General features: G+C 42.0%; 1 protein-coding gene across 1 annotated transcript in view; it reads right to left on the bottom strand.

Annotated features, from left to right (window-relative positions):
- Positions 1–19,690, bottom strand: part of LOC128641157 (putative ferric-chelate reductase 1) — a 345,832-nt gene that overhangs the window by 295,628 nt on the left and 30,514 nt on the right. Inside the window, exons 2-3 of the mRNA XM_053693724.1 lie at positions 7,296–7,464; positions 5,337–5,513 (exon numbers count right to left, since the gene is read on the bottom strand). The gene's annotated coding sequence lies outside the window, so the exon portion shown is untranslated. The remainder of the gene's footprint in view (positions 1–5,336; positions 5,514–7,295; positions 7,465–19,690) is intronic.

Genomic DNA, 19,690 nt, shown 5'->3' with positions numbered 1-19,690 from the left:
ATCTCTATAGGTGTCAGCTACAGTGGGAATATACTATAATACTATCTCTATAGGTGTCAGCTACAGTGGGAATATACTACAATACTATCTCTATAGGTGTCAGCTACAGTGGGAATATACTACAATACTATCTCTATAGGTGCCAGCTACAGTGGGAATATACTATAATTAATATATCTATAGGTGCCAGCTACAGTGGGAATATACTATAATAATATCTCTATAGGTGCCAGCTACAGTGGGAATATACTATAATTAATATATCTATAGGTGCCAGCTACAGTGGGAATATACTATAATAATATCTCTATAGGTGCCAGCTACAGTGGGAATATACTATAATACTATCTCTATGGGTGTCAGCTACAGTGGGAATATACTATAATTTATATCTCTATAGGTGCCAGCTACAGTGGGAATATACTATAATACTATCTCTATGGATGTCAGCTACAGTGGAAATATACTATAAAAATATCTCTATAGGTGCCAGCTACAGTGGGAATATACTATAATAATATCTATATAGGTGCCAGCTACAGTGGGAATATACTATAATAATATCTCTATAGGTGCCAGCTACAGTAGGGTATACTAGGCTATAAGTACTATATCTATGGGTGCCAGCTACAGTAGGGTATACTAGGCTATAATTACTATATCTATGGGTGCCAGCTACAGTGGGGTATACTAGGCTATAAGTACTATATCTATAGGTGCCAGCTACAGTGGGGTATACTAGGCTATAAGTACTCTCTCTATGGGTGCCAGCTACAGTGGGGTATACTATGCTATAAGTACTATATCTATAGGTGCCAGCTACAGTAGGGTATACTAGGCTATAAGTACTATATCTATGGGTGCCAGCTACAGTGGGGTATACTAGGCTATAAGTACTATATCTATGGGTGCCAGCTACAGTGGGGTATACTATGCTATAAGTACTATATCTATAGGTGCCAGCTACAGTAGGGTATACTAGGCTATAAGTACTATATCTATGGGTGCCAGCTACAGTGGGGTATACTAGGCTATAAGTACTATATCTATGGGTGCCAGCTACAGTAGGGTATACTAGGCTATAAGTACTCTCTCTATGGGTGCCAGCTACAGTGGGGTATACTAGGCTATAAGTACTATATCTATGGGTGCCAGCTACAGTGGGGTATACTAGGCTATAAGTACTATATCTATAGGTGCCAGCTACAGTAGGGTATACTATGCTATAAGTACTATATCTATGGGTGCCAGCTACAGTAGGGTATACTATGCTACAAGTACTATATCTATGGGTGCCAGCTACAGTGGGGTATACTATCTATATAGGTGCCAGCTACAGTGGGGTATACTAGGCTACAAGTACTATATCTATGGGTGCCAGCTACAGTAGGGTATACTAGGCTATAAGTACTATATCTATTAGGTGCCAGCTACAGTAGGGTATACTAGGCTATAAGTACTATATCTATGGGTGCCAGCTACAGTGGGGTATACTAGTCTATAAGTACTATATCTATGGGTGCCAGCTACAGTGGGGTATACTAGGCTATAAGTACTATATCTATGGGTGCCAGCTACAGTGGGGTATACTAGGCTATAAGTACTATATCTATGGGTGCCAGCTACAGTAGGGTATACTAGGCTATAAGTACTATATCTATAGGTGCCAGCTACAGTGGGGTATACTAGGCTATAAGTACTATATCTATGGGTGCCAGCTACAGTAGGGTATACTAGGCTATAAGTACTATATCTATGGGTGCCAGCTACAGTAGGGTATACTAGGCTATAAGTACTATATCTATGGGTGCCAGCTACAGTGGGGTATACTAGGCTATAAGTACTATATCTATAGGTGCCAGCTACAGTGGGGTATACTAGGCTATAAGTACTCTCTCTATGGGTGCCAGCTACAGTGGGGTATACTATGCTATAAGTACTATATCTATGGGTGCCAGCTACAGTAGGGTATACTAGGCTATAAGTACTATATCTATGGGTGCCAGCTACAGTGGGGTATACTAGGCTATAAGTACTATATCTATGGGTTCCAGCTACAGTGGGGTATACTAGGCTATAAGTACTATATCTATAGGTGCCTGCTACAGTAGGGTATACTATGCTACAAGTACTATATCTATGGGTGCCAGCTACAGTGGGGTATACTATCTCTATAGGTGCCAGCTACAGTGGGGTATACTAGGCTACAAGTACTATATCTATGGGTGCCAGCTACAGTAGGGTATACTAGGCTATAAGTACTATATCTATTAGGTGCCAGCTACAGTAGGGTATACTAGGCTATAAGTACTATATCTATGGGTGCCAGCTACAGTAGGGTATACTAGGCTATAAGTACTATATCTATTAGGTGCCAGCTACAGTAGGGTATACTAGGCTATAAGTACTATATCTATGGGTGCCAGCTACAGTAGGGTATACTAGGCTATAAGTACTATATCTATAGGTGCCAGCTACAGTGGGGTATACTAGGCTATAAGTACTATATCTATGGGTGCCAGCTACAGTAGGGTATACTAGGCTATAAGTACTATATTTATTAGGTGCCAGCTACAGTAGGGTATACTAGGCTATAAGTACTATATCTATGGGTGCCAGCTACAGTAGGGTATACTAGGCTATAAGTACTATATCTATGGGTGCCAGCTACAGTAGGGTATACTAGGCTATAAGTACTATATCTATGGGTGCCAGCTACAGTGGGGTATACTAGGCTATAAGTACTATATCTATAGGTGCCAGCTACAGTGGGGTATACTAGGCTATAAGTACTCTCTATATGGGTGCCAGCTACAGTGGGGTATACTATGCTATAAGTACTATATCTATAGGTGCCAGCTACAGTAGGGTATACTAGGCTATAAGTACTATATCTATGGGTGCCAGCTACAGTAGGGTATACTAGGCTATAAGTACTATATCTATGGGTTCCAGCTGCAGTGGGGTATACTAGGCTATAAGTACTATATCTATAGGTGCCAGCTACAGTGGGGTATACTATGCTACAAGTACTATATCTATGGGTGCCAGCTACAGTGGGGTATACTATCTCTATAGGTGCCAGCTACAGTGGGGTATACTAGGCTATAAGTACTATATTTATGGGTGCCAGCTACAGTGGGGTATACTAGGCTATAAGTACTATATCTATAGGTGCCAGCTACAGTAGGGTATACTAGGCTATAAGTACTATATCTATGGGTGCCAGCTACAGTGGGGTATACTAGGCTATAAGTACTATATTTATTAGGTGCCAGCTACAGTAGGGTATACTAGGCTATAAGTACTATATCTATTAGGTGCCAGCTACAGTAGGGTATACTAGGCTATAAGTACTATATCTATGGGTGCCAGCTACAGTAGGGTATACTAGGCTATAAGTACTATATCTATTAGGTGCCAGCTACAGTAGGGTATACTAGGCTATAAGTACTATATCTATAGGTGCCAGCTACAGTGGGGTATACTAGGCTATAGGTACTATATCTATGGGTGCCAGCTACAGTGGGGTATACTATGCTATACGTACTATATCTATGGGTGCCAGCTACAGTGGGGTATACTAGGCTATAAGTACTATATCTATGGGTGCCAGCTACAGTGGGGTATACTAGGCTATAAGTACTATATCTATAGGTGCCAGCTACAGTGGGGTATACTAGGCTATAAGTACTATATCTATGGGTGCCAGCTACAGTGGGGTATACTATGCTATACGTACTATATCTATGGGTGCCAGCTACAGTGGGGTATACTAGGCTATAAGTACTATATCTATGGGTGCCAGCTACAGTAGGGTATACTAGGCTATAAGTACTATATCTATAGGTGCCAGCTACAGTGGGGTATACTAGGCTATAAGTACTATATCTATGGGTGCCAGCTACAGTAGGGTATACTAGGCTATAAATACTATATTTATTAGGTGCCAGCTACAGTAGGGTATACTAGGCTATAAGTACTATATCTATGGGTGCCAGCTACAGTAGGGTATACTAGGCTATAAGTACTCTCTCTATGGGTGCCAGCTACAGTGGGGTATACTAGGCTATAAGTACTCTCTCTATGGGTTCCAGCTACAGTGGGGTATACTATAATACTAATCTCTGTGGGTGCATACTATAATTATCTATCTATAGGTGCCAGCTACAGTAGGGTATACTAGGCTACAAGTACTATATCTATAGGTGCCAGCTACAGTGGGGTATACTAGGCTACAAGTACTATATCTATAGGTGCCAGCTACAGTGGGGTATACTAGGCTATAAGTACTATATCTATGGGTGCCAGCTACAGTGGGGTATACAAGGCTATAAGTACTATATCTATAGGTGCCAGCTACAGTGGGGTATACAAGGCTATAAGTACTATATCTATAGGTGCCAGCTACAGTAGGGTATACTATGCTACAAGTACTATATTTATTAGGTGCCAGCTACAGTAGGGTATACTAGGCTATAAGTACTATATCTATAGGTGCCAGCTACAGTGGGGTATACTAGGCTATAAGTACTATATCTATGGGTGCCAGCTACAGTAGGGTATACTAGGCTATAAGTACTATATCTATAGGTGCCAGCTACAGTGGGGTATACTAGGCTACAAGTACTATATCTATAGGTGCCAGCTACAGTGGGGTATACTAGGCTACAAGTACTATATCTATAGGTGCCAGCTACAGTGGGGTATACTAGGCTATAAGTACTATATCTATGGGTGCCAGCTACAGTGGGGTATACAAGGCTATAAGTACTATATCTATAGGTGCCAGCTACAGTGGGGTATACTAGGCTATAAGTACTATATCTATAGGTGCCAGCTACAGTAGGGTATACTAGGCTATAAGTACTATATCTATAGGTGCCAGCTACAGTAGGGTATACTAGGCTATAAGTACTATATCTATAGGTGCCAGCTACAGTAGGGTATACTAGGCTATAAGTACTATATCTATAGGTGCCAGCTACAGTAGGGTATACTAGGCTATAAGTACTATATCTATGGGTGCCAGCTACAGTGGGGTATACAAGGCTATAAGTACTATATCTATAGGTGCCAGCTACAGTGGGGTATACAAGGCTATAAGTACTATATCTATAGGTGCCAGCTACAGTGGGGTATACAAGGCTATAAGTACTATATCTATAGGTGCCAGCTACAGTGGGGTATACTAGGCTATAAGTACTATATCTATAGGTGCCAGCTACAGTGGGGTATACTAGGCTATAAGTACTATATCTATAGGTGCCATCTACAGTGGGGTATACAAGGCTATAAGTACTATATCTATAGGTGCCAGCTACAGTGGTACACACCTCTTTTGCCCGATTGCTTACTGCTAGTACTTGGAAACTGGTTGTGAGAGCAGGTGTCGTCTATGGTTTCCGACTCCGCTGTTTGGATTGGCTGAGACTGTTCAGCTACCGACCGCGTTTGAGAAATTGTTCACTCCCCTAGTGCTGAAAATTGTTTGCTGCTTCTGAGACCGCAACCTGTGAACATCAAACCACTTCATATGGATGAACTCTAACAAAATAATCAGTGAGGATTCACATAGAAGGATCATGGACTCTTTAAAGGGACAGTCTACCATAGAATTGCTATTGTTTTAAAAGATAGCTAATCCCTTTATTACCCATTCCCCAGTTTTGCATAACCAACACAGTTATAATAATATACTTTTTACCTGTGTGATTACCTTGTAGCTAAGCCTCTACAGACTGCTCCTTATCTCAGTTATATTAATATACTTTTTACCTCTGCGATTACCTTGTAGCTAAGCCTCTACAGACTGCCCCTTATCTCAGTTATATTAATATACTTTTTACCTCTGTAATTACTTTGTATCTAACCCTCTGCAGACTGCCCCTTATCTCAGTTATATTAATATACTTTTTACCTCTGTGATTACCCTGTATCTAAGCCTCTGCAGACTGCTCCTTATCTCAGTTATATTAATATACTTTTTACTTCTGTGATTACCCTGTATCTAACCCTCTGCAGACTGCCCCCTTATCTCAGTTATATTAATATACTTTTTACCTCTGTGATTACCTTGTAGCTAAGCCTTTGCAGACTGCCCCCTTATCTCAGTTATATTAATATACTTTTTAAATCTGTGATTACCTTGTATCTAAGCCTCTGCAGACTGCTCCTTATCTCAGTTATATTAATATACTTTTTACCTCTGTGATTACCTTGTATCTAAGCCTCTGCAGACTGCCCACTTATCTCAGTTATATTAATATACTTTTTACCTATGTAATTACCTTGTATCTAAGCCTCTGCAGACTGCCCCTTATCTCAATTATATTAATATACTTTTTACCTCTGTGATTACCCTGTATCTAAGCCTCTGCAGACTGCTCCTTATCTCAGTTATATTAATATACTTTTTACCTCTGTGATTACCTTGTATCTAAGCCTCTGCAGACTGCTCCTTATCTCAGTTATAGTAATACACTTTTTACCTCTGTGATTACCCTGTATCTAAGCCTCTGCAGACTGCCCCTTATCTCAGTTATATTAATATACTTTTTACCTCTGTGATTACCTTGTATCTAAGCCTCTGCAGACTGCGCCTTATCTCAGTTATATTAATATACTTTTTACCTCTGTGATTACCTTGTAGCTAAGCCTCTGCAGACTGCCCCTTATCTCAATATACTTTTTACCTCTGTGATTACCTTGTAGCTAAGCCTCTGCAGACTGCCCCTTATCTCAGTTATATTAATATACTTTTTACCTCTGTGATAACCTTGTATCTAAGCCTCTGCAGACTGCTCCTTATCTCAGTTATATTAATATACTTTTTACCTCTGTGATAACCTTGTAGCCAAGCCTCTGCAGACTGCCCCCTTATCTCAGTTATATTAATACACTTTTAACCTCTGTGATTACCTTGTATCTAAGCCTCTGCAGGCTGCCCCTTATCTCAGTTATATTAATATACTTTTTACCTCTGTGATTACCTTGTATCTAGGAACCTTCTTCCAGCCCCCTGATCACATGACTGTGACTGTTTATTATCTATTGTCTTGCATTTAGCATTGTTTTGTGCTAAATCTCAAATAACCCCCTGTGCCTGAACACAGTGTTATCTATATGGCCCACGTGTACTTTCTGTCTCTTTGTGTTGAAAAAGGCAGTGTAGGGCAGAATTGGGCCGGGAGCAAAGCTAAGGGTTAAAGCCATAGGGAGAGATAGGAGAAGAGGGCTGGCTAGGGAGGTTAGTTGCAACAATGTTGCATGCAAGGGAGGGGCCCACTACTCACCTTAAAAGTGGGGATCATCAGCTTCCTGGCCCTCTTCTTCCTGGAATCCGGTGCAGACGAGTTCTTTCTGTTATTGTTCAGGGTGATTTTTAATTTCTGTGAACAATGCAGCGATCCAGACGATCAAAACTCCCTCCACAGCGCTTCCACGAGTTGGTGTTTGAGAAACCTGGATCAGACAGACAGAAAAAACAGATAAGTGCACTAGATAGTATTGAAGAATTTGATGATATAATACCACCTACACAGTACACTAAAAGGCTAGGCCTTGTGCTTAAAAAACACAGATTAGTCACACAGTTAGTAGGTTGGATATTCATGCAACTAGTGATGGAGATAATTCAGCCTATGTATCAGCTGCAATGGCTAGGCCTGATGTGACATCGGCCTGTCTCCATACTCAGGAACAATTGCCCTCACCGCAAATAGATGGCCATGAGGGTGATTTGGGGGTTGAATTGCATGGTTCTACTACTAGGCCTCAAGCCTTAGGTACTCCATCGGGCAGGCCACATGCACAGGCTGTGGCCTATTCGGAGGGCATGGCCTCCCCAACTTCCAGGCCTATTTCTGATAGCCCCCCAGCCATAAGCAATCATGATATGGCGCCCTCATACACGGCCCACGTGGCAACCCCAGGCCCTTCCACCTATTCGGGCCCTCAGACAGTTTCTTCTCTGGCCCCTCTGGTAGGCCATGACTTGCCCCCAGGCCCCGGTTTGGCTTTCGCTTCCCCCTCAGGCCGCATGGCTCAATTAGGCCGCACGTCGGAAACCAGGGCCTGTTTTGGGCCTTCAGTCCGGCCTGGGCGACTTAACTGGTTCACATATCCCCGTTTTGGGGCCTTTAATTCGGCCTGTGCCTGGGCGATGTAGTGGTCTCAAATGTTCCCCCCATCCGGCCCTTCTATGCTGTCCTCCGCACACCATCCGGTACCTTGTCTGCCCTTATTTACTGCCCCCAGCCATCCGGTAATCTTACCTGAATCGGCGGTCTCATCTCTCATATCCGCGATCCCACCGTCGGCTGCGTCGGCTGTCTCCTCGATCCTGGCTTCCATCATGGAGGCGATGTCTCCGTCGGGTCCTCCAGCTCCTTTTCACGTGATGCCGGTGTCGGGTCCTCTAAGCCAGGCCGCAGGTCCTCCAAGCCGGGTAGTAAGTGCGCAACCGGAAGTTCCGGTCACGCGCCCCTCCATTTCCGGTTCCGGTTTCGTCGGCCACAGCAGCGTCGGGAGTCCAAGGGAGCGGCCGCATCCTCATCAGCTCCCGGAAGGTGAGCACCAGCAGAGGATGTCGGTCGGGGGAGGGTTAATAGGCCGCAAGGGAGTGCAAGTGCGGCGGCAGCGGGCATCTTCATGGGTCATTAGCAGGTTGGCGGCAGTAGGTAGGGGGCACCATGATGCCGGAAGATGCCTTATAATTACCGCAGGGTTCACCAGAGGCTTTAACACAAGGAGAGGTGTTACCGCTAGGGGTAATAGATTAACTCCTTTGGGTAGAGGAATTCTATCAAGCGCTAACGCGCTAGGACAAGAGATAGGCAGTCAGTTAGGTGGGCAAATAAGTGCTATGGAATCACGCCAGATGCACGCCCAGGCTCCAGGACAATACAATGTCGCGCTTGAACACGCCAAAGGGCAGATGCACACAGATAACAGGACAGCTCATACTCAATTTAGCGCAGCATCACATACAACCAGTAGCTGCACGAATCCTCAAAGTATGAATGTACAATCTGTGTCAAATGCAGGTATTGCAGGTATGAATGCACAATCTGTTTCACACACTAGGATTTCAGGCATGAATGTGCAAACTGTTTCTAAGGCAGGTAGGTCAGCTATGAATGTGCAATCTGTTCCAAATAGAGGTCTGTCGGCTATGAATGTGGCAACATCCCAATTGCAAGTTGGTGGTGTCAATGCAGTGCATGGAACATTGGGTCATGATGCGGTTGGGAACCATAACATACAGAGTTCAGCTGGGGGAGGTGGTGTGTCAAGGAGGGTTTCTAGTGTTGCGAATGCCAGCATGAGTGACCAGAATGCATCAGGCTTGGGGTCTACTAACCCTCCCTTTACCGGTGTCCGTAGTGCTCGCGATCTCTTCTCTTTGTTGCAGACCGCAGCGCAGATGGAACCGCAACAGGTTGATATGCCTTCGGCTTCATCTACTTCTACTTCAGCGAATCCTCCTGAACAGGCGGGTTCATCGTTACAGCGAGGAGCGTCTACCGACTCCAATCAATGGGAAGATGCTTCAAGGCCTGATCCTTCTGCTTCAGGTCCGGAGTCTCAGGACAATGCAGTTGCCGTCCCCGGTAAGTCCTTCACATTTACACATGACCGACATGACCTGGTTGACTCATCCCTTTCAGACTCTGAATGTGACAGCGACACCTCATTGGGGCTGAGGGGTAGGGGTCAGAGGCGCATGTTTGCAATGCTTAAGAAAATGTGGCAGGCAATACAGTCAGGTTCAGTTGGGAACATAGCACAGACGCAGCTGGCGATAGCTCCACCCGATTCCATGCAGGACAGCACTTCCCCAGCGGACCTACGTCCACCAATTAATTTCGTTTCGGACAGGAACGTCGCCTTGCATGGCGATTCCTTACCATCGTACATCCCCTCTTTGCACGGTCATTTGAAACCAAAGACCGTTAAAAAGATACAGCAGGGCAAATATGTTAACATATTTGAATTATCTGCTGAGGCATGTAGACAGAGGGAGAAAAGTGCCGATGGCACTGGACCTAAAAGGTTCAAACGTCCTGAAACATTTGAGGAGTGGTTAATCTGTTTCAGAGTTTTTAACTTCTTGTTACATTGAGAAATACCGTGGCCAGTGTCATGCCATTCTTAAATACACTGACAATATACACTGGATCCAGAGGAAGTTTGGTGATGGGGCATGGAGAGAGTACGATGCGGAATTCAGGTAGAAGATGGCTGGTAATCCAGTGCTCACCTTCGATACCACTGACACGCATCTTTGACAGCGCCTTGGCTCTCATAGGTCCTCCTCCTCCTCCACCTCCTCTGGCAATCAGTCCTTTCCTGCTTCCAAAGCGAAGCGCAGGGGAGGTACCTGCTGGGCATTTCAAGATAGCAAATGCGACAGAGGTAACTCATGTGCATTCAGGCACGTGTGCAGATACTGTGCCAGGTCACACGCTGGGAGCGAATGTGCCAGAAGAAAGGATTCTGTGTCCGGTAGAGCACAGAACAAGCTCTCTCTTGTTGCTAAGGGCACCAACGCCAGTGAAGGTGCATGCTCTTGAGCCTTGGCTCAGAGTGTACCCAGATTCGCGCGCAGCATCTTTGCTTTTCCAAGGCTTTACTGAAGGTTTTCATATACCAGTGACAAAAGCCATTAAGGGCTCTAGATGCTATCGTAACCTCAAATCAGCTTACCAATACCCAGTGGTTGTTAGGGACAAGCTGAATAAGGAAATCACAATGGGCCGCGTAGTGGGTCCTTTTCCTTCCCCCCCCCCCCTTTTGCCGAATCGGGTCATTTCACCATTAGGTGTGGTACCTAAGAAGGAATTGGCCAAATTCCGTCTAATTCAGCACCTTTCCCACCCCAGAGGCTATTCGGTCAACGTGGCCATTGACCCAGAGCTTAGCTCAGTGCGATATCAATCTTTTGATAGCGCACTGGAATTGGTGCGGGGGGCTGGTGCGGGTGCCTTGTTGGCGAAATTGGATATTGAATCCGCCTTTCGCCTGTTGCCCTTGCACCCTTCATCATTTTATTTGATGGGTTGCAAGTTTCAAAAGGGGTTTTATGTGGATAGGTGCTTGCCCATGGGCTGTGCGATCTCTTGCGCATTATCTGAAACCTTCAGTACATTCTTGCACTGGGTTTTGGCCCAGCAGGCGGCATCACGTTCCTGGGTATCGAAATCGATACCATAGACAAACTTTGCGGGCTGCCTTCTGGTAAAGTCCAGGACATGCTTGAGGCGGTTGAAGCGGCGTTTCCATGGTAACCATTACACTTAGGCAGTTACAGTCATTGCTCGGCCTTCTTAATTTTGCAGGCAGAGTTATCCCCATGGGCAGAGTCTTCAATCGGAGATTGGAGGCTAAGCTAAAGGGCAAACTCTGACCTTCTGAAAAAATTTGGGTTTCTGAAGGTATGAGAGCTGATCTGCGAATCTGGAAGACTTTTCTTCAGCATTTCAATGGGATTCGATTATGGCGATCCGAACCCATTTCCAGTCAGTTGTTGCACTTATTTACCGATGCCGCAGGTTCAAAGGGTTATGGAGCATATTTCAAGGGGGAATGGAGCGCAGGTCCTTGGCCGCTAGACTGGTCAGCCTGGGGCCTAACACGTAACCTTACCCTCTTGGAGCTCTTCCCTATAGTTTTGGCTATCGAGCTGTGGGGCAACAAATTCGCAAACAGGACTGTTAACTCCTGGACAGATAATCTCAGTGTCGTCCACGCGGTGAATGGTCTTTCGGCCACATCTGTGGCTGTAGTTTATTTATTGAGACATCTGGTGTTACGCTGTCTCGAACTTAATATCTAGTTTCAAGCACGTCATGTCTCGGGGGTCAATAATGTCTTAGCAGACGCGCTATCCAGGCTTGATTGGGTGACGTTTCTCTGTCCCGGATATCCTTGCTCCCTCTAGTGCAGGCGTCATTTTTCCCCCAGCACATGGCGCTCCTACGTCAGACTTTGGCACGAATGGGAAGAGTTTTGCAGACGTCAGAATGTGGAGGCTGCTGAGGCGTCTCAGGACACGCTTTGTGACTGGCTGGTGAGTCTTTGGCGCGTGGGCGCTCGGAAGGGAGCTGTTCATTCTCGGTTAGCGGCATTATCATTCTTTTACCGTACACTCGCTTTGCCGGATCCAGCTAACTCAAAATTTGTGCGTCAGATTGTTAAAGGTTGGGGCACGCTGCAACCACAACAAAAGGACTCTAGGGAGCCTATCACGCACGACCGGCTCGAGCGGCTGGTGGACGCTTTGCCGCACATCTGCTCGACTCATTACGAGTTTTTATTATTCAGGGCTGCATTTGCCTAGCCTATTCAGCAGTGCTACGAATAAGCGAGCTCGTAGCACCTTCTAAGTCCAGCACAGACAAAGGTCTACAATTTGGCCATGTCAGAGCCGGAACGGATTTACTGTTAGTTTATTTGCTGTGATCAAAGACTGATCAAGACGGCAAAGGTGCATGGATACGTATATCCCAGTCCGATGGTCACTGCTGCCCTGTGAGGGCAGTGAACCAGTTTCTAGAGCATAGGCCAGCGGAACAGGGCCCCCTGTTAATTCACGCTAATGGGACTTCACTCTCGTTGTTCCAGTTTCGTAGAATACTAGCTAGGGCTGCTGCCCATGCAGGCTTAAATGTGTCTAAAATAGCTCCCCATTCGTTTCGCATAGGGGCAGCTACTAATGCTGCTTTGAAGGGTTCTTCAGTAGACGCCATCTGCCGTCTGGGTAGATGGCGTTCTAATAAGTTTAAGGGTTATATTCGACCGGTTGTTGAATAATGTGTTTAGTTTCTAATCCAAGGTTATTGATTAGTGTTATTTCAGTTGCTAATCCCATGTGTCTTTGCAGGACCTGTCAGCGGCGCCAAGAGGATCTGGATCGTGGGGCACTCCTATGTGCATTGGGCCTACATCCGTAGTTCCGCCCTTCCGGGGGGACAGAATTTGGGCTTTCCTTTCACCCTAGATTCAATTAGATGGTTAGGGGAGAGAGGGATGTGTTGGCCCGCGCTTCCATCGCGTATTCCGGAGGCCCTAGTACGCTGGGGTAAACCTCATGTAATAATTCTCCATATAGGGGGCAATGATTTGGGCGCCATTCCGATCTTGGAGCTAATCAAGATCATGCAGGCGGATATCGCTTGGATCAGGGCTCGGATTCCGAATGTGTTGGTCGGTTGGTCCAACATAGTTCCCAGGCTGGAATGGCATCACATGTCTAGCCACAGCGCTGCTTACTAGGTCAGGAAGAAGATAAATTCCTCAGTTGCTAGAACCGTCATGGGTAATGGGGGATTCGTAGTTAAACACGAATCCCTTACAGCCGACAAGGTCCATTGTTATAGAATGGATAGGGTTCATTTAGAGACAGTTGCCCTAGATATTTTTATAAAGGACATTCGTAAGGCCAAATTAACCCTCCTTTAAGTCCGGTTGGGTTGTGTTTGTCTTTTATTGGTTGGCGGCACAGTTATCATCTCAATGCTATCTGGTGGCGGGAGGTAACGGCCCTGTTGCCTTGGAAAGGGTGAACGGGGGGGAGTGATGACCAGTCTAAAAGTGAGAGGGGTGGATAGCCTCAAGTGCATGTGAGGTGCCCCTCCTTCCCCTTGCGGGTGGGTCACGTGATCTCATTAACCCCTTAGTAGCAATTTTTTCTATGAGCAGAGGTCCCGCTCTGCTGCAGTTTCCGTTTGGGCCGTTTACCTTCTGAAGTGCTGGGTTGTCATTATAGCATTCGTTCAGCCGCCATCATAACCTTGTTGGTTTCCATGGTTACTTATTTAATTAATAAATGTTTAACCTGTGACGGTTAAAAATTTTACCCACAAAAAGTTGTTGTGTTTTTATTATAGAGTTAAGTTGTTATATGTACCCTTCTACGGCTAGCGACCGATAAGCATTTAATCCCTTAAGGCAGTGTAGGGCACAATTGGGCCTGGAGCAAAGCTAAGGGTTAAAGCCGTAGGGAGAGATAGGAGAAGAGGGCTGGCTAGGGAGGTTAGTTGCAACAATGTTGCATGCAAGGGAGGGGCCCACTACTCACCTTAAAAGTGGGGATCATCAGCTTCCTGGCCCTCTTCTTCCTGGAATCCGGTGCAGACGAGTTCTTTCCCCTCCCTCCCTTCCCTATTACAAGATGGCTTCCAAATTTATTTTATTGTGCTAGGCGCTAAGAATGCCTTCTCAGGCTAACTTAGTAGCCACATAGTCAATTGAGCATTTCCAAATTTAAATTTTTCCCCTAGTTGGCGACGGGTATGCCTATTCAGGCTAACTTTGTCAGCCTCTTTAGTTATTGGGCGTCTACCATATCCAGTCTACCTGGCTTTTGGCGGCTGAGTAGCGGATCCCCTTTTCTAGGGGGTAGTCCCTATTTTATACCCTCTCGGCGGGAGGTAACGGCCCTGTTGCCTTGGAAAGGGTGAACGCGGGGAGTGATGACCAGTCTAAAAGTGAGAGGGGTGGATAGCCTCAAGTGCATGTGAGGTGCCCCTCCTTCCCCTTGCGGGTGGGTCACGTGATCTCATTAACCCCTTAGTAGCAATTTTTTCTATGAGCAGAGGTCCCGCTCTGCTGCAGTTTCCGTTTGGGCCGTTTACCTTCTGAAGTGCTGGGTTGTCATTATAGCATTCGTTCAGCCGCCATCATAACCTTGTTGGTTTCCATGGTTACTTATTTAATTAATAAATGTTTAACCTGTGACGGTTAAAAATTTTACCCACAAAAAGTTGTTGTGTTTTTATTATAGAGTTAAGTTGTTATATGTACCCTTCTACGGCTAGCGACCGATAAGCATTTAACCCCTTAGAGATTTAAAAAGCCTGTGATAAGAGGCAGCCCTCAAAGGCTTAGAAATTAGCATATGAGCCTATCTATGTTTAGTTTAAACTAAGAATACCAAGAGAAAAAAGCAAATTTGATGATAAAAGTAAATTGGAAAGTTGATTAAAATTAAAAGTCCTATCTGAATAATGAAAGTTTAATCTGAAGAGGACAATTTACCTTCCGTGTTTTTTCTGAAAGGGTTCTGAAAGGGTTAAGCTAAGTTGCTTTTTTGTTGACCCTTTTGTTCTCAGGTTTATGCATAGCAGAATGTATTTTCTTCTACCCTGTTGTAAGTTATTATCAAGTGAAAGTGTTTTGTGTTCACTTATATAGAGGATATAACACCTAGATTACGAGTTCTGCGCTAAACAGGGTACGAAACCAACGCCAAAAAAGTTGCGTTATTTCACTCTCCATATCGCTGCTATTACAAGTTACTAAAAAGCCTCCTTGTGCGTGCGATATGGTGGCGTTAAGCTCCATACCGCACAAAATCCAAGGGCTGATTTGACGTGCTCGTGCACGCTCTCCCCCCATAGACATCAATGGGGAGAGAGTGTTAGATAAAAAACTAACACCTGAAGTGCGGAATGAAAAATCTCCGTAACGCAACCCCATTGATGTCTATGGGTGGAAAAAAAAACCCTAACATAAACCCAAAGTCTGAACACCCCTTATCCGACTCCCCCCCCCCCCAACATTGCCGACACCTAAATAAAGTTGTTTACCCCTAATCCGCTGCTCCCCAACATCGCTGACACTAATAAAAGCTATAAACCCCTAATTCGTCGCTCAGACATCACAGCCACTAAATAAAATACTTATAGTATAGTAGGTAACACTATAGCTGCACTTATAAACATAGTACTTATAGTATGTCACACTGTAGCTGGTACTTATAAACATAGTACTTATAGTATAGTATGTCACACTGTAACTGGTACTTATATAAACATAGTACTTATAGTATAGTATGTCACACTGTAGCTGGTACTTATAAACATAGTACTTATAGTATAGTATGTCACACTGTAACTGGTACTTATAAACATAGTACTTATAGTATAGTATGTCACACTGTAACTGGTACTTATAAACATAGTACTTATAGTATAGTATGTCACACTGTAGCTGGTACTTATAAACATAGTACTTATAGTATAGCATGTCACACTATAGCTGCACTTATAAACATAGTACTTATAGTATAGTATGTCACACTGTAACTGGTACTTATATACATAGTACTTATAGTATAGTATGTCACACTGTAACTGGTACTTATATACATAGTACTTATAGTATAGTATGTCACACTGTAACTGGTACTTATATACATAGTACTTATAGTATAGTATGTCACACTGTAACTGGTACTTATATAAACATAGTACTTATAGTATAGTATGTCACACTGTAGCTGGTACTTATAAACATAGTACTTATAGTATAGTATGTCACACTGTAACTGGTACTTATAAACATAGTACTTATAGTATAGTATGTCACACTGTAGCTGGTACTTATAAACATAGTACTTATAGTATAGTAGGTAACACTATAGCTGCACTTATAAACATAGTACTTATAGTATAGTATGTCACACTGTAACTGGTACTTATATACATAGTACTTATAGTATAGTATGTCACACTGTAACTGGTACTTATATACATAGTACTTATAGTATAGTATGTCACACTGTAACTGGTACTTATATACATAGTACTTATAGTATAGTATGTCACACTGTAACTGGTACTTATATAAACATAGTACTTATAGTATAGTATGTCACACTGTAGCTGGTACTTATAAACATAGTACTTATAGTATAGTATGTCACACTGTAACTGGTACTTATAAACATAGTACTTATAGTATAGTATGTCACACTGTAGCTGGTACTTATAAACATAGTACTTATAGTATAGTAGGTAACACTATAGCTGCACTTATAAACATAGTACTTATAGTATAGTATGTCACACTGTAGCTGGTACTTATAAACATAGTACTTATAGTATAGTATGTCACACTGTAACTGGTACTTATAAACATAGTACTTATAGTATAGTATGTCACACTGTAGCTGGTACTTATAAACATAGTACTTATAGTATAGTATGTCACACTGTAACTGGTACTTATAAACATAGTACTTATAGTATAGTATGTCACACTGTAGCTGGTACTTATAAACATAGTACTTATAGTATAGTATGTCACACTGTAGCTGGTACTTATATACATAGTACTTATAGTATAGTATGTCACACTGTAGCTGGTACTTATAAACATAGTACTTATAGTATAGTATGTCACACTGTAGCTGGTACTTATATACATAGTACTTATAGTATAGTATGTCACACTGTAACTGGTCCTTATATACATAGTACTTATAGTATAGTATGTCACACTGTAGCTGGTACTTATATACATAGTACTTATAGTATAGTATGTCAAACTGTAGCTGGTACTTATATACATAGTACTTATAGTATAGTATGTCACACTGTAGCTGGTACTTATATACATAGTACTTATATTATAGTATGTCACACTGTAGCTGGTACTTATAAACATAGTACTTATAGTATAGTATGTCACACTGTAGCTGGTACTTATAAACATAGTACTTATAGTATAGTATGTCACACTGTAACTGGTACTTATAAACATAGTACTTATAGTATAGTATGTCACACTGTAACTGGTACTTATAAACATAGTACTTATAGTATAGTATGTCACACTGTAACTGGTACTTATAAACATAGTACTTATAGTATAGTATGTCACACTGTAGCTGGTACTTATATACATAGTACTTATAGTATAGTATGTCACACTGTAACTGGTACTTATAAACATAGTACTTATAGTATAGTATGTCACACTGTAGCTGGTACTTATATACATAGTACTTATAGTATAGTAAGTCACACTGTAGCTGGTACTTATATACATAGTACTTATAGTGTAGTATGTCACACTGTAGCTGCACTTATAAACATAGTACTTATAGTATAGTATGTCACACTGTAGCTGGTACTTATAAACATAGTACTTATAGTATGTCACACTGTAGCTGGTACTTATAAACATAGTACTTATAGTATGTCACACTGTAGCTGGTACTTATAAACATAGTACTTATAGTATGTCACACTGTAGCTGGTACTTATAAACATAGTACTTATAGTATAGTATGTCACACTGTAGCTGGTACTTATAAACATAGTACTTATAGTATAGTATGTCACACTGTAGCTGGTACTTATATACATAGTACTTATAGTATAGTATGTCACACTGTAGCTGGTACTTATAAACATAGTACTTATAGTATGTCACACTGTAGCTGGTACTTATAAACATAGTACTTATAGTATGTCACACTGTAGCTGGTACTTATAAACATAGTACTTATAGTATAGTATGTCACACTGTAGCTGGTACTTATAAACATAGTACTTATAGTATAGTATGTCACACTGTAGCTGGTACTTATAAACATAGTACTTATAGTATGTCACACTGTAGCTGGTACTTATAAACATAGTACTTATAGTATAGTATGTCACACTGTAGCTGGTACTTACATACATAGTACTTATAGTATAGCATGTCACACTATAGCTGCACTTATAAACATAGTACTTATAGTATAGTATGTCACACTGTAACTGGTACTTATAAACATAGTACTTATAGTATAGTATGTCACACTGTAGCTGGTACTTATAAACATAGTACTTATAGTATGTCACACTGTAGCTGGTACTTATAAACATAGTACTTATAGTATAGCATGTCACACTATAGCTGCACTTATAAACATAGTACTTATAGTATAGTATGTCACACTGTAACTGGTACTTATAAACATAGTACTTATAGTATAGTATGTCACACTGTAGCTGGTACTTATAAACATAGTACTTATAGTATAGTATGTCACACTGTAACTGGTACTTATAAACATAGTACTTATAGTATAGTATGTCACACTGTAACTGGTACTTATATACATAGTACTTATAGTATAGTATGTCACACTGTAGCTGGTACTTATATACATAGTACTTATAGTATAGTATGTCACACTATAGCTGCACTTATAAACATAGTACTTATAGTATAGTATGTCACACTGTAACTGGTACTTATAAACATAGTACTTATAGTATAGTATGTCACACTGTAGCTGGTACTTATAAACATAGTACTTATAGTATAGTATGTCACACTGTAACTGGTACTTATATACATAGTACTTATAGTATAGTATGTCACACTGTAACTGGTACTTATATACATAGTACTTATAGTATAGTATGTCACACTGTAGCTGGTACTTATAAACATAGTACTTATAGTATAGTATGTCACACTATAGCTGCACTTATAAACATAGTACTTATAGTATAGTATGTCACACTGTAACTGGTACTTATAAACATAGTACTTATAGTATAGTATGTCACACTGTAACTGGTACTTATAAACATAGTACTTATAGTATAGTATGTCACACTGTAACTGGTACTTATATACATAGTACTTATAGTATAGTATGTCACACTGTAGCTGGTACTTATAAACATAGTGCTTATAGTATAGTATGTCACACTATAGCTGCACTTATAAACATAGTACTTATAGTATAGTATGTCACACTGTAACTGGTACTTATAAACATAGTACTTATAGTATAGTATGTCACACTGTAACTGGTACTTATATACATAGTACTTATAGTATAGTATGTCACACTGTAGCTGGTACTTATAAACATAGTACTTATAGTATAGTATGT

The sequence above is a fragment of the Bombina bombina genome, chromosome 10 (genome assembly GCF_027579735.1).
Source record: "Bombina bombina isolate aBomBom1 chromosome 10, aBomBom1.pri, whole genome shotgun sequence".
NCBI classification, from domain to species: Eukaryota; Metazoa; Chordata; class Amphibia; order Anura; family Bombinatoridae; genus Bombina; species Bombina bombina.
The sequence above is the reverse complement of the archived record's forward strand: the minus strand, read 5'-3'. Positions and strand labels throughout refer to the sequence as shown.